This window comes from Stegodyphus dumicola, chromosome 6, assembly GCF_044657685.1.
Source record: "Stegodyphus dumicola isolate Sdum_Otavi_A_Nest chromosome 6, ASM4465768v1".
In the NCBI taxonomy this organism is placed as follows: domain Eukaryota; kingdom Metazoa; phylum Arthropoda; class Arachnida; order Araneae; family Eresidae; genus Stegodyphus; species Stegodyphus dumicola.
The window spans coordinates 153,010,579-153,026,907 of NC_140773.1; the positions used below are offsets into that span (position 1 = coordinate 153,010,579).

The 16,329-nt window shown below is 33.2% G+C and overlaps 1 protein-coding gene and 1 non-coding gene across 5 annotated transcripts in view; both read left to right on the forward strand.

Annotated features, from left to right (window-relative positions):
- LOC118184470 (disks large 1 tumor suppressor protein-like) overlaps positions 1-16,329 on the forward strand; it is a 711,253-nt gene that overhangs the window by 135,395 nt on the left and 559,529 nt on the right. The window lies entirely within an intron of this gene.
- On the forward strand, positions 6,170-6,242 carry TRNAP-GGG (transfer RNA proline (anticodon GGG)). Its single transcript has one exon. It is a non-coding gene; the product is annotated as a tRNA-Pro (tRNA).

Sequence of the window (16,329 nt, forward strand, 5' to 3'; positions counted from 1 at the left end):
GGTATTGTTTATTTATCCAAAGTTTTATCTGATATGTTTACCTGATTGTAATAGAAATAATAGTTGATATTATAAAAGCTAAGATAAAAGAAAATTACTCTGTAGGAGTATGCATTTGTAGAAATCAATATTTTACAGTACAGCTTGAATATAATTTGTTTACGAAGTTAATTATACATAGTGTAATCATCAGTATGTGACAGTACTGATTGAATATAATTTGCTTTCAAATTAATGGATAAAGTAATTGTTGAAGAATTTAATAAATCGGCTCACTTTTCTAGATCAGTCAATGGTTATTTTATTTTTGTGTGCTCATGATTTTCACCAGTCTACTTCTCAAATTGATTTCAGGGTTAATCTGAAAACACAACGCAATGTTCAGATTTTATTGATACTAGTATATTACTGTTGATAGAAAATTTTAAGTGTTATGGTCAACTGAATAGGAAACCTACCTACCTTACTATCTAACTACAACATAACATTTTTGCAAAAATTGGGAGCCAAAAATTTTATGTTGTAGTTAGATAGTAAGGTAGGTAGGTTTCCTATTCAGTTGACCATAACACTTAAAATTTTCTATCAACAGTAATATACTAGTATCAATAAAATCTGAACATTGCGTTGTGTTTTCAGATTAACCCTGAAATCAATTTGAGAAGTAGACTGGTGAAAATCATGAGCACACAAAAATAAAATAACCATTGACTGATCTAGAAAAGTGAGCCGATTTATTAAATTCTTCAACAATTACTTTATCCATTAATTTGAAAGCAAATTATATTCAATCAGTACTGTCACATACTGATGATTACACTATGTATAATTAACTTCGTAAACAAATTATATTCAAGCTGTACTGTAAAATATTGATTTCTACAAATGCATACTCCTACAGAGTAATTTTCTTTTATCTTAGCTTTTATAATATCAACTATTATTTCTATTACAATCAGGTAAACATATCAGATAAAACTTTGGATAAATAAACAATACCCTCCCCGGGGAGAAAAAAAAAAATATAATTAACAAGTTACACCTTTCAAAAAAAAAAAAAAAAAAAATAGAAACACTTCACACAGAATAATCAATACTAATGTACTGCAGGTTATTGCACTTAGTAACATTAATCAAAAGCAATGGAATTCAAGTTATTGCACATAATAACTTCTATTTTCAAAAGAATAATTTAACCGGGTAAAATATTAATGGAATTCAGGCTATTATATCCTACAAGCAATTTTAGTCCCAAGAGGAGCAAAGAAGCTCAAATAATGACACCTTTACAAATCAATCCTCACTATGAAAGAAATCCACAAGTTCAATTAAATAATTTCATGAAGAACTTATTTTCCTTAACCAATCTAACTAAGTTACAATAATTTAAATAAGGTTATATTTCCTTAGCCAATCTAATAATTTACTTTATCGACAAACAAAAATGATTTCATTAGAATTAGGTTAAATTACTCAACTACAAAATTTTAATTCAACAAATTAAGTTATTTCAATCATTATTAACTGCAGAATTTTTAAACATTTAACAACAACAACAACAACAACAACAACAACAAAAAAAAAAAAAAAAAAAAAAAAAAACACGGCAAGCAGGTGATAAGGAGCAGGAGAAATCCATCATATGGAAAGAATGACCATTGAAGCCCAGGAAGACTGCTGGCGAGCATGTGGAAGGAAACGAGTTCGCAAATAGATGAAATTTTTCAATGGAGCCGAGACGTTTCTACTTGATTTAGGATGAACTATGGAGGTTCCACATCTTTAAGGTAGTTGAATTATAGTCCAGGATTGAAGTTACGAGTCGTTCAGCAAGGAGAAGAATTTTGGAATTTACATCGGAAAATCTGTTGGTGGAAACGACGAATCCATTTCCAAGGGTCGTAGACGCAACGGGGTGTAGACAAGCCAAATGAAGCATTCTAATGTAGTGTAGACAACAGCCAAATGAAGCATTCTATTGTAGAGACCTCGGAGCAGGCATCGCTTTTCGTAGATTTTTCTGTATTTTTCTTGAGAACCTAAACGTAAATACTCAAACACAAAAACTGATGAAAGAAAAAAAAAAAAAAGATTAGGTTGAGGACAATGATGCCAACAACTAGGGCCCTCGCTCAAAGCGCAGGGGCAAGAGGCCCGTAGTTCCAACGGTAAAAATTTTCATCTCCTCGGCAAAATCAGCTGCCGGCGTGTACAGCATCAGAAGGCAAGGCAAAAGTCCGAAAAAGTGTCCTCGTCCCTCAAAACAGCCCGTTAAAGTGAAGGCGCGGGAATAAATTTTTGGCAGTGCTCACGCCCCGCCAAAAATGAAACTAGTTGCAACTTCAGCATTCCTTCATGCTAACAATCTCGCCAAAACCACCACTTTGAAACCCCCCAACGTAAATTCTAAGTCGCCAAGCCATTGCCAATCAGCCACGCGTCGCGAAGGGGAGAACTTGGAATTTCAATAACCCTGTACGCAGTCCCAACGAAAGAGCGCTGAAAATTCGAAAAAACGACTATTTTACCGGAAAGAGGGAAACTTCTTCCCCCAGAATAGAAATCACAATGACAACGGAAAAAATCTATTAATTAAAGCTCATAACTAAAATGAAATTGAAGTTAGGAAAACAAAAGTTATATCAAATTAAAGAGCTAATTTTTCTGCAACTATTGATATTAAATACTAAAAGATTGACTTAATTTTTATGATGAAAAACTGAGTTTATTACATGAAAATTCACCTATATCCGTTGTCTGAGTGTACAAGATTGAAGACGCTGTTCGCGTAAAACTAAATAACCGAAATAGATTGCACTAGAATTAATAAGCCAAATAAATGAATACTTGTGTAGCTAAAATTTTGAATATTTACAAATTAAAATTTTGATTTCTATGATTCACTTAATTTTATTAAATTTGCTACACAACATTGCTGTAGATTAGGAAAATGAAAAGTTCAATGATCACTTGCTTTTAAGGTATTTATAATATCATTTCACCGATTTTGTTAATTGATTGTTGCGCTTCAAATGAGTTATATTGCAATACATTTATCAAATTCAGTTTCAACTAAGTTCTTGTATTAAGTTCCTGTTTGCTCCTAAAAGAATTTCTGACATACCTGTCTAATCACATGATTATCAGTTCCTGGATGGTACTTTTGTGGGCGGACGAGAGGAAGTGGATGAAATATTATCCAATTCAAAACTGAAGTTATATTGTTAGGAAAAGGGCAGTATAATTCAGTGTTGCTTCGTATTTTTACAATTGTTCTCGTATATGAACGGAAGATACGTGTTGACCCTTCTCTGTCATGTCATTGTTAATATTAAGTTATAGAATTTTGTGGGTTTATGAAGTAAGTGCAAACGTATGAGTGGCGTGTATCTTTATCTTTCAATCTTCTCAAACAAGTGCTGAAATATATGTATTGGAAATTAATAATTATACCCTAATTACAATTTGAAGAGAGAAGCGTTTATTGAGCGTGCGCGGAGTCCTTCTATTCATTTATGTTTGAAGGTTGGGCTGTTGTTTATCGAAAGACCTGATAAGTGTTTGATACTGTATTATAACGCAGAAATGATCGTTGTTTCATTCTAACTCATATAAACCCATCGTGGACTGCTTTTTATCTTACTGAATTCATCCTGTTTAGTAATGAGTTCTTAGCCCCTTCCCCAATTTTTTTTTACAGTATCGAACACTATATCGAACAAAAATGTCATAAACGATTCTTAGTGTTCTATCCAAATTACCATAATAATTAATTTTGATAATCTTTTATTTTCTTAATGCTGCGTCAACAGCATGTGTTATTGGGAAAGTATTAAGTACTTTGCACTTAAAAAATGTTAAAGTGCGTATTAATTAGGGATAAATAAACGTTGTAGCCTTGATGTAATTTAACCCTTTTCGGCACGCTACTCTTTAAAGTTGGAATTTTACCAAAAACATTTTTAGGCAGTCTATTTAGGCAGGTATAATTTTACTATATGTGGTGATATGTGGATTTGACTAGTATCAGCATCTTCAAAATCTTTTGTCTGCCATCTTCATTGGTCACCCACTTCTAACCCTGTCCGGGAAAAAGGTGATTTCGGAAAGTAATAAATTTGGTAAATTAAAATACTACGTTTCTTTACGATCAACCTCATAGATAATCTGTAGGCAAGAAGAATACGAAAAAAGAAGTGACTTTTTAAGAATAGACAGAATATTATTTCCCCTTTTTCGAAAATGTTATTAGTAGTAAGTGATTAGTCAGCCTTGAAGTCTAATTAAATTGCATTCGGAATAAAATGAAAATATATCACACTTAAATATAGGATTGTAGGATGCTTGCCAGAGTATGTTAACTCTAAATGTTAATCAGGTCAAGATCAGATAGTAGTGTAAAATTTTAAATTATAAATATTTCTACTGTACATGAAATAAGCGTCCTTTTCTTTTTATAATTTTCGTTTTTATGAAAATTTTGTGAGATAAAAATATCAATACCGACTGAAATTATGAATTCGAATAAACTTTGTGCTGCAAAGGAATCTTGGATTGTGTGAAAGCCTAGATAAGATAGGTGTAGTATTAATAATAAACGTATTGTTTATAGCATATTTAATAAGACTTCCTTCTCTCTTTCGCTCTCTCTCTCTCTCTCTTTTTCCAGTTTGAGAATTTCATCTTGGAAATGTAAAATTGCGAAATTGCTATGATAGAAATAAAAACTTGTGTGGCTTCTGATGAAATTGTCAGAAATACGAACTTAAGAGTCTGGCTTTGGACTGTAGCCATGTCTCGTATGGCATTCAGCGTTTGCTTGCTCCCATTCCGCTCTTCATCATCCGAGATTGAATCTTTGCCCAGTGTGTCACACACATATAAAGGGAGGATGCTGCTGGTTTGGTTCGATATGTTCTCCCACACTTTCATGAAATTCCGCATAAAGGTTAAAAGCACGTTTCTGGGGCGTATAGGAGGTTCACATTCAACACATACAAGGTGAATTTTTCACTTTACGACGCTCCTCTGTCTTGCATTCTTGCCCGTTCCACTTATTTGCTGTAGCATTTTCCTAGTAGTAAACTTTTGCAAACTGCATTTACTAAAAAAGTTTTGGTTTTTCTTCCTTCTTTCATAGCACTTTCTTAAAAGTAAACCATTGTACTTTTGTGAAACATAATTGCATTATAACATGAATCAAACTTTTCATACATAGAATGCATTATTAAAAAGCAGTGTGAATAATTGTACGTTAGGCTGTACTGCATAACTTTATGCGTACATTGATGTTTTTCTCAGTACATACATTGATATTTAAGATTTACATTTTGCATCATTTTAGAATATATTTGATAATATATTTCAGTATTTATAGCTATCCAACATATATAAAAGTTTGTAATAGCTGTGGATAAGTTTCGAAGATCATTATGTTTTCAGAATCATTTTAATAATGTTACATTTATTACAGGTATTAAAATCGCTTAAGATATAAAAAATTAATTTTAAGCTTAGAAACAATAAAACTATTTATACTGTTTTACAAAATATATTAAAATCTCCGTGAGGCGATACCCGCATTTCAAAGCGATTTTGATCTTTTTTGTTGTGGTCCCTTTAAAGAACATGATTATCACTCCGTCTTTCCTAGCGTGCCTTCGTGGTGTACTGGTTGTGCACGCTGGGCCGGTATTCCAGAGGTCCGTGGTTCGATTCCTGGCGAAGGCGTTTGCTAATTTTTCATCTCTCCGGCTTTTCCAATTAATCCTAATGTCTCTACAGTGGCGTCCGAACTAAAAGAGTGTTGGATGAGAATTCTCCACACCCATGATTTGGCGATTGGGTCCCTTAAAAACCCCAGTCGCCATTTAAAAAGGGGAGTATATGAGGTAGTTCTCCCCCTTTCCTAGCATGCCTTCGTGGTGTAGTGGTTCTGCACGCTGGGCCGGTATTCCAGAGGTCCGTGGTTCGATTCCCGGCGAAGGCGGTTGCTATTTTTCATCTTGCCTGCGTCCAAAAATACCTAATGTCTATACAGTGGCACCCGAACTAAAAGGGTGTTGGATGAGGATTCTCCCCACCCAGGATTTGGCGATTGGGTCCTCTAAAAACCCCAGTCCCCTTTAAAAGGGGGGTATGTAAGGTATTTCTCACGCCTTCTTAGCGTGCCTTCGTGGTGTAGTGGTCAGCACACTGAGCCGGGATTTCAGAGGTCCGTGGTTCGATTCACGGCGAAGGCGATGCTAATTTTTCATCTCTTCTGCTTCCAAAAATTACCTAATGTCTCTACACACTATGTTCAATTTTGTTACGCAAAGAGTTCTCCTGAATGTCCATGACTGTCTTAAAGGTGTTTTCTTTTTAAAAAAATTCATTAGGTTATTGAACAAGGTTATGGAAACTTGCTTTATTTCTTCAGGTGTATAAATCTCAAATGTCCACATAGCACTGAAATACAAGAATGTTCACAAATTCTGTGCTGACTGATATTAGCGGCGTTAAAGAAATCCATTATATTCTGATTCCCGATCTGTGGTCAGTGAGGCAAAATTTTTTATCAATCGATCTGGAGGAATAAAAGTTTTGAATTATACTCTATATCAGGGCCGTCCAACTGGCAGCCGAATCCCGCGAACGGGCTGGCTGCATGGGTGTTTTCGTGGTTTTCCCCATGTGTAACGTGTATACGAGCCAGTTTCCCTTAAAAAGTCCTCCACGAAGGCATCCCTCCCTTAAGGCAGATAGCCCTCGAGTGCTTTGGCGTAATCTAATAAACCAAATCTAAACCAACCAACTGGCGGCCCGAAGGCCGTATACGGCCCGCCAAATTATTTTTACGGCCCGCGAGTACATTTTACTATGAATAAATTTATGTGACTAAATTATTATTATTAATATTAAAATTATTTTACTATGTGGAAATTTAAATCTAATTTGAATTTAAAGTAGGTACTATTTAGTTTGCTTAACTTCATTGTTGTTGTTGGAGGAAAAAAAAAAAAAAAATTATATTTGTGGTTGGTTGTTGTTTATCTACGGTTGGCGCACGTGATTCGCACACTACCCTGCGCTATTTGGTTGATTCATGCATTCATGCGAGTGCAGTCTTGTCTAGAATTTGTTGAGGGGTGATTGTGTTATAATATTAACTTAATTTTATATTTATTTATTAATTAAAATAATTATTGAATATGAGTGCTACTAATAAAAGAAAAGTAGACCTGGAAAATCGAGAATTTCAAGATTGCTAGGAGATAGATTATTTATTTATTCTGAACAAGAATGGTAAACCAGTGTATGGAATGTTTACAAATCATAGCTGTGTGTAAAGAATACAAATCATAGATGTGTGTAAAGAATAATTGAAGCGCCATTATCTTTCCATGCATGAAAAAAAGTATCATTCGTACACGCGAGACATGGAAATACTACTAGTGAAAAAAATGAAAAAGCAGCTGGATCTTAAAACGATTAATTTTAATCAAGAACCAAAATTTTAAGAAGCATCTGTAACTGCATCGTTTGAAGTTTGTTTAGAAATAGTAAAGGCAGAGAAGCCATTTTTGGATGGACAATTCATTAAAAAATGTGCCAAAAAATGGCTCAGGCATTTAATGACGACGAAATGGTAAGAAAATTTCAAACAGTATCATTTTCTCACAAGACTGTAAGCCGACGTGTAAACGAGATTAGCATGCATGCCACTAATAAATTAGAAAACCTAATAAATAGTTGCTGCTATTTTTCGGTAGCACTGGACGAAAGCACAGACATTTCCCATACAAGTCTCAAATGCTTGTCTTTATAAGAACTGTAAATGAAAACTATAATTATTCAGAAGAACTTTTAAAGTTACAATCATTACACGGAACAACAAAAGGTGAAGATATTTACAAACAATTAAAATGTTCAGTAGAGCAGTATGACGGATTTGACAAGTGCACTGCTATTGTAACCGACAGTGCTAGAGCTATGACGAGCAAAAATATTGTGCTCGCGGGACTTTTGCAAAAAGAAGGAATAACATATCGTATGTTACACTGTATTATCCATCAGGAGACATTATGCGGTTTATCCCTATAACTAAAAGACGTAATGGACAAGGTTTGCAAAATTACTAATTTAATTCGCGGCGGAAATCGTTCTTTTACACACCGAAAATTTAAAACATTTTTGGATGAATTGGAAACTCGAGTATGGAGATCTGCTTTTACATAGTAACGTTCGTTGGTTAAGTGCTGGAAAGTGCTTGAGGAGGTTCTTTACATTTCGAAAAGAAGTTCATCTGTTTCTCACAGAAATTGCCGTCGATGAAAATTTGACAGCAAATTTAGTTGATGAAAATTTTATTTATTCTATTGGTTTCCTAACGGACATTACAAATTATTTAAATATTTTGAATAAATCCTTGCAAGGACAAGATCAAAATGTGTGTTGCCTTTATAAATGTTACTGGATTTAGAAACAAATTAAAATTGTTAAGGTTTAATTTAGAGCAAAATAATTTATTTCATTTTGAATCTTGCAAAGAGATCTATGAAGAAATAAAGGAATGTAATATAGAAGCGAATTTTAAAATATTTCTACCAAAATCGAATATGCTAATTACAGATTTCAATGAAAGATTTTCTCAATTTGATGATCTAAAACGTTTATTGATTTATTTTATGATCCAATTAATATTGATATCAACTCCGTTGATCTTAAATATCAAAAAGAATTATGCGACCTGCAGGTTGACCCATTTTTTACATCTCGTGGAGTAACTGGAATAGAAATATTCAAATTATAAAGAGAAATATCCAAAATTGAGAGATTTTGGACTTCAAATTGTATCAATGTTCTGAAGTACATATATCTGAGAGCGTGTATACTCCGATATGAAATAATAAAGTCAAAATATAGAAACAATTTGAAAGATTCCACTTTTGAAGATATAATTAGATTTGCCACAACAAATATTGATGTGGCATAAAAGGTATTGTTGCTAAACAATTACGGCCACAATGTTCTCATTAATATATTACGAATATTTTAAAGTTTTCTTTTCAGTATAAATAAAATATACGAGTACGTATTTTAATTAACATAAACTGACTTTTCATTTATCAACCTTCTTGGCCTCCGAAATGTTTGGTGAAAAAAATATGGCCCGCGGGCTATATGATAAGTTGGACAGTGCTGCTCTATATTGATTATTCATGGTCCCTCTCTGAAACTGAACATTGTGTGACGTTTCTTATATACTATAACGTTATAAATGAAAGGAATTTGACTTTTTTAAAAACTTATGCTTTAGTGTTTATATACCAGAGCAGATGTATCATTTGTTTATTCGAACATGAGGAATATATAGAGCTATATATATAAGTTTTAGTTAAGTAAAACTTTTTTTTTATACCTCGCGTCATGAATTATAGTTGCTAAATGAGTATATGTAATCAATAAAGATTGTGTAAAAATTACAAATCATTTAAAAGAAAAGAGTATAATGTAAAGAATAAATACTAGTTTAACGGAAAGTGGGAAATTATGCGTGGGCAGCGCGTTAATTTCATATTTTGATAAGATTAGTTTGTTTTTAAAGTTATTGTTTCTTTTTTGCAGTTGGCAACTTTTTAGAATATTATATATGGCCGTGAAAAAGTGACAAATGTTTTGACCTGCTGTTTTTTTATTGGCAGCTGAAGAAGATACGGTCATCAGAAATTCGAATGTAATATTGGAAGTACTTACTTTATGCCAGTTTTTGTTGTTGTCATTTCTTGAATCTTGCTTCAGAATGCCTCTTCAACCGTATAATTAGTCTCCTTATAATATTCAAGACTTCAGGGCCCACCAGCGGCCGAGCGGTAAATTCACTGAACACTGGTAGTTCGGTCCGAGGTTCGAATCCCGAGAACGGGCTGGCAGCATGAGCATTTTCGTGGTTTTCCCCATGTGTAACGTGTATACGAGCCAGTTTTCCTTAGAAAGTCCTATCCCTTCCCTTAGGCAGATAGCCCTCGAGGCTTTGCCATAATCACACACACAAGACTTCAGAAATGTTTCTTCATATTGTCACCTTATAATTAGTTGTAGATACAGCGTCTACGACGACTAATTACTCTTACAAGCAGACATCGAGCAAGCTAGCTACTAGTAGCGGCTAATTCGTGTGTCCTCTAAAGGGTTTCTGCTGTCTTGGTGTCCACTGAAATGTTTCTGCTGTGGGCATTCATGCCGAATATTAAAAATCTGTTGTTCTATTTAAGTGTGTACAATGCTTATGTCGTGTTTGGGAGATATATGCAAATGTAATGTGCTAAGAGAGTAGAATCTCGAATAACTAACGGTCTTGACAATCGGCTCTTTATTTCAGGGATTGTTGATTCTGGTAGTGTTCCTTAAAAGTTTAAAGAATTATTTTTAGTGCTGAGCGTTAGATGAATTGTCAATAAAATGATATTATCTGATTTAATATAATTCCTGGAATTAATATGTTGCTTTAAACTTTGATACAAGCTTTTAAGTTTTTTGTTCTAAGCTAATTTTGGAGCCTTTCCATTGGGAAACTTAATCGTGCGTACGTGTAATCAATTATTTTAAAAAATACTGTTATTATGCTATATATTTCTTAATATATTTCTTTATCTCCATTTAATCACGTATCCCTGAATTCCTTTTGTATACCGATAGAGTAAGTTTCTGGTTGGGTTTTGATTAGTTGATTATTCGGCAAGGTTCACTTTGTTTATCATACAAATTAACCCCTCTGACGGCATATCTGCGAAAATTGCAATAACCTTAGTCTCATCTTACTGGGATGGAAGATTATTGATATTTATTCTGGCAGTGGAATAAATCATAGCAATATGACGCTGGCAGCATCTTTCGGCGCATGTTGATTTTCGGCTCCCTGCCATTTTTGCCTATGAGATTCTCGGATATTGATACCCCGCTGTTAAATAAATAGCAGAGCTGATCTTCGAAAATCTTCAGTGAACTTCCCTGGATATTTACCTTTCCATCTCTAACCCCCTTAGAAACATGTACCCGGCTTTATTTATATTGCGGACGAAGTAAATGGGCCATCTTCTGTTTGCGTTTCCCTGGAACGAAGAGAAATAAATAAGTCGTATCGAATTTGTCACTACTGTGCCTGCGTGCTCACTTATTTGCAGTGTAAATATCGTCGGTTAATACTTTGAAAAGGAAAATCTCTTAAGAAAGTTTTGAGATCTTTGTAATAAAACAGCAGAGTTACAGTGAAAGGTTTATGTCTCTTTGTTACTTCACAAGTCAGATTGAAATGTTTGGAATTCTCCCCCTTCCCTAAATATACCCCTGCGCAAATAAAATAAGTCAAGCGAAAGGAACATTTGGAATTTTATTGCGGTTTACATTTTTAAATACTGAAAATTTCTAGTGTTTAGATCAAAATATTTCGCTAATATTTTCTCTATTGTCTGTATATTATTTCAAGTGACCTAATCAATTCTGTTCAAAATAAATATGAATTAATAACGTTAATGTAGCAAAACGCGGAAAAATCATAAACTGTTACGAATTTTGTATTTAGATAGGTAATTTTAGTAGAATTATAACTAAAATTTTTGTATTTCCCCGTGCAATGCAGCGCGAGACAAATTTTAAGAGAAAACTATGCCGGGAAAATAAGAATACAGGGGCATGTTCATTTTATCTCGGAAATTTGTAATAAAATTGAATAAATGTAATTGACCGTATAATTAATGCTGAAGAGCTTTTTTGTTGGCTGTAACCGTAATTCCATCTTCTTATTGCTTTCCAGAAATCTCGAGAGGAAGAAAGTACTAGAAATTTCTCGCGACCGGTTGAAAACTATAAAAAGCCAGAGGCAGAGCATCTGCTGTCAGTTTACCTCTCCTTATGACCGTTAATTTTTATGTCATGTCATGTCCTGTGCTTCAGTTGCATAGTTATTGTTGTTGCGAGTCGTTTAGTTCCGCGTGAAATGAGATATCCGAGTAACTTTAGATGCGCTTTGCATTGCGTTGTATTTAACGTTTTTAGTAGTTTGAAGTATAACTACTGATTATAGAATGTGATATTGTGAACACTTGTAGGAATATCTCTGAGGAAAATTCCAGAGTTCTGATATATTTCTTTTGATAAGAATACATTTTATTAACCTATTATCGGACTTGTGCATTCATTCTATTACGAACCCGTACGCACGCAACAAGACAAACCGAAACAAGGCGTGCATTTTTATTTTTTTACTTTAAAGGCGAAGAGAAAATTGGAAATAAATTTGCATAAAATTATTCCTACTTTAATACTTTCCGTGTGGCCGACAGTTGTTCAATTTTTACTTCCTTGTACGAAGTAAAAAGGAAGTATTGTATTCGCGAAAAGTTTCAGGCAGCATATTTCAAAGAAAATATCCATTTTGACCGCTATCGAATGCAATTTAACCATGTTTTTGTGTGATATCTGTACGTAAGGGCAGAATAAAAGACTCGTTTCCTCCAAAAAAATTTTTTAAAACTGCTTTAAAATTAATTCTGAAGAGAATTTTTCGTGGCGTCTGTACGAACGTATGTACGTACGTACGTATCTCGTATAACTCAAAAACGAGTGGCCTCAGAACGTTGAAATTTTGTATATAGGACTGCTATAACATGTAGATGTGCACCTCGTATTTTGGTTGCAATCGGCCGCACCAAACTTATATAAATATATTTATATATATATCCACTCTATTATCCGGCTCAATGATCTCAGTTTTCTTATATGTTTGTAAATTGTACATTTTTTGCTTTAAAAATGATTGAATTATGTTATTTTTATCTTCCGGTTAAGGTTTTTATGCCTTTAGTAAATCTGTATGCAATATTTTTAGAATTATCAACAATTTTAAAGTTGTTTAAGTGCCGCTAAGCATTTTTTTATGATGGCGGCCATTGATTGTTTACATTTGAAGCAGCAGACTAGTGGATTTGTTGCCAATCTAGAGAAACTTAGCTTCGCAACAACAAAGATAATGTCTTCATTTATTATTGCCAATTAAATCATGCTTAATCCTTTCTGGAATTTTTTCGAGGAAATAAGTGTTTAAGATTTACTTCGTAATTTTTAATATAGATATTTTGAGTTTTTATGTATTTTTGCCTTCTCGCGAAGTGAGAACTGAAATAATTGAATGAGAAATACTCAATCGTCTGTGAAAAACTCTTTCTTTTTTATTTTGTTTGCTTAATTTCTTTTATACATAGTTCTAGCTTTATTATAGTATTTGAATAGAACATGTGGCAACGATTAGGTAATTCTATTCTTTAAATGATATAAATTTTGTGCATTATGAGTTATAATATGAACGAAATATAATACTGTTAAGTGAATCTAGCGCCAGAGTGTCGCTATGATAAACAAATTTTAGAGTGAATTTTAAAGACTGCATTTATTCTATTGTGGTTTATGCGCTGTCGGCGAAGTAGATTTAATTCAATCCAATAAGTTTAAATGAAATGCAAGAAAAATGCGTATAATTTAATATTCCGTACAAGTCATGTGGTGTACACATCAGATTTTTTTTATGGCAACGTGATCGACCTGTTCGAGCTGAGTAAAAAACTGAATCCATATGTGCTTTAACAACTGCACTGCTTCTTAGTAAAAATGCAATGTTGTGAAAAAGTGTTTAAACGTGACACTTTTAATATACTTCATATGATTTCTATTTCTTTAGCATTCAGTATGTTAGAATAAAATACTTCGATTTCAAAAGAAAGATTATAGCAGAGTGATAAAGTCAAAAAGCACCATTGAGAGTGATACTTTTTCCCTTTGAATTCGAATATCAGGAAACGTAAATATTCGTCCTGGAGAGGCAGAGGTACAAGCCTCTTTTACCCCGTCTGTTATTAAAGTTTATTTTTGATTTTTAATCTGCATAGAGACGAGGACGCGTTCGCGTTAATGCTGAAGAGCTAGGGATAGAGTCCTGGAAAAGTGTAGGATAAAGAATCAAAATTTGTGATAACCGAATGCAATGAAATATAGATAAGAATATATAATTGAGTGGGGATATGATCCCATCTTAAAGAGAGATAGAAACACGGAGAATTATTAGAACAACTTGTGTGAGAATTATGGAATATGTTTATGGCAAAAAAAGAGATGTTAGCCGGTTATATATATATATATATATATTTGTGGGAAAGAGTATGCCCTGGGGGTGTTTGAGAGAAAGATAAAATTTGATTGCATTGTTCCTCATGTAATCATTTATGTATTCAATTTTCGAGTCTTTAAGTATGACAGAGTTCTTGATGACAAATTACAGATTTCCCCTATTGGGCGTAACTGTAGTTTTTGCAGTAGCTTTAGAGCACAGTTTAACAGTCTCTAAAAATTTGTAGAAAATATTTGACATTTCTTTATCTTGCACGAAAACCGAAAACTTGGTGTAATGTCTTGGTCGAAAATTTGGTTGCACGTTAGATGAATCAGTATGAGCTGAGTTTTCGAAAGCTGGAATGTCCGAAATTTGAAATTCCTTTTGGAAAACCTGTACGCGAGAAGTCAGAGTTTCTGGGGTAGAACAGGTATTTAGTCGAAGTAACCAAATGGTTGGATGTGCGATTAATGCTGAGCTTGGCATCTCTCTGGAGCTTGCAGGTGCAGATGATCCCGAGAGTAGTAAAGACATACGGGCAGCATATAAGCATTCTGTACCGCGCCACGCACATGGGGAAAAATCCCTGCTTGTGATTGGATATGTCTTCCGATGACATCATTTCCTCTACGCTTAGGAACGCCTTGACTTTGTTTGGGCTCGAGGGTACACCTCCATACCGTTTGTTTGGTTCCAGACAAATTTGTCCAGACAAAAGCCCACTGGACGAAAGCGCACGCCACAAAAGCCAACGAAAAAAAGCTCACTATGATAATTGCCCACGCGACAAATGCCCACAGCGATGAAAGCGCACATAATCAAAAGGGACTTATGATTTTTTATTAGTAAATCGTGCATTTATAATTTTAATTATAATAAATGGAGTATTCAGATCTGAATTTTAATGTCTCAAATATGTCTGTTTCCATGTTTTATCACTACTTTATTTGTTTAATTTATTAGGTTAAAAGCAAACTTTCTGTTTTCACATCTTGTTTCTGTGACACCTTCACTGATATTTTTACCTCCAGGATGCCATATTTAAAGACAACTGGCAAAAAGCCTGCAAATTCACGCAGGCTAGACTCAGTTAAACAGCGGTAAATGGAATGGAATCTGATTGACAAGCTGTAACATTTCGATGACAAATCTGAAATTGCATTTTATTATTTATTTACTTATTTAACTTTGGTACGTGTAGGTGAAAATGCAAAATATCGTTATGAAGTTTCTCACATGCTATTTTTAAGGTAATATGGCTGAAATTAAATATAATTATGTTTCATTATTAAAACTATTAACTTTTTAATTAAAAACACTTGAATTTTATTTTCTTCCTTTTTAATTTTTCCTTTAGTTCTTTTTAGTTCCTTTTTAGTTTGGTAATATTAAAACAGTTAAGCACAATGAAAACTTCGCTAAGAGATATTTTATTCTTTACTTTAGACTGAGCTTATTATCAAAGTTTAAACATATTTATCATTGAAAGCTATTTTGAATGTAACAATTATAATTTGGCGATTTTCTAGAAATATTCTCTTTCAGATTTCTGAATAAATTAAAACTGTCATCTGACACCATGCCAGAAAATGAATTCCAAGTGTAACCTCTTAATCTTTCAACTACAGCAATTTTGAATAGTGTTTTTCATTTTCATTTTATTTATTTATTTTTTTTTGGGGGGGGGTGGAAAAACTCTTAGAAGTCAACATATCTACAAATTTAAATAGTAGAATCATCTCAATCTACAGTAATAAATATGTAGCATTTTATTAGAGTTTGAAAATTTTAAATCTGAAAAATTTAATAATGATCTGATTTATCTGAAAAATTTTACGAACAGTAATTATTATGATTGAAAATGAAATTTCAAGTAGGAATGAAATTAATTTATGTGAAATCCAAGTTGTCAAAATTTAACTAGATTATTTGAAACTGTGCTTTTAATTCACGATGAAAACAGTATTTGTGATAGCGCACACGAATGTTTTTTTAATCATAATAGAATACGGTACTTTTATCTTTCTCGTTAAAATAAAAGTTCGGCTTTAATTCTCCATATTAAATTCATTATGTGCAAAATTTTTTGCGGTGTTAAATTAGTCATAAATTATTCTCTGTATGTGAGGAAAATTTACATACATTTTTTACTCCTTGTAATTTTGTAGAATTAAAAAAAAGCAGTG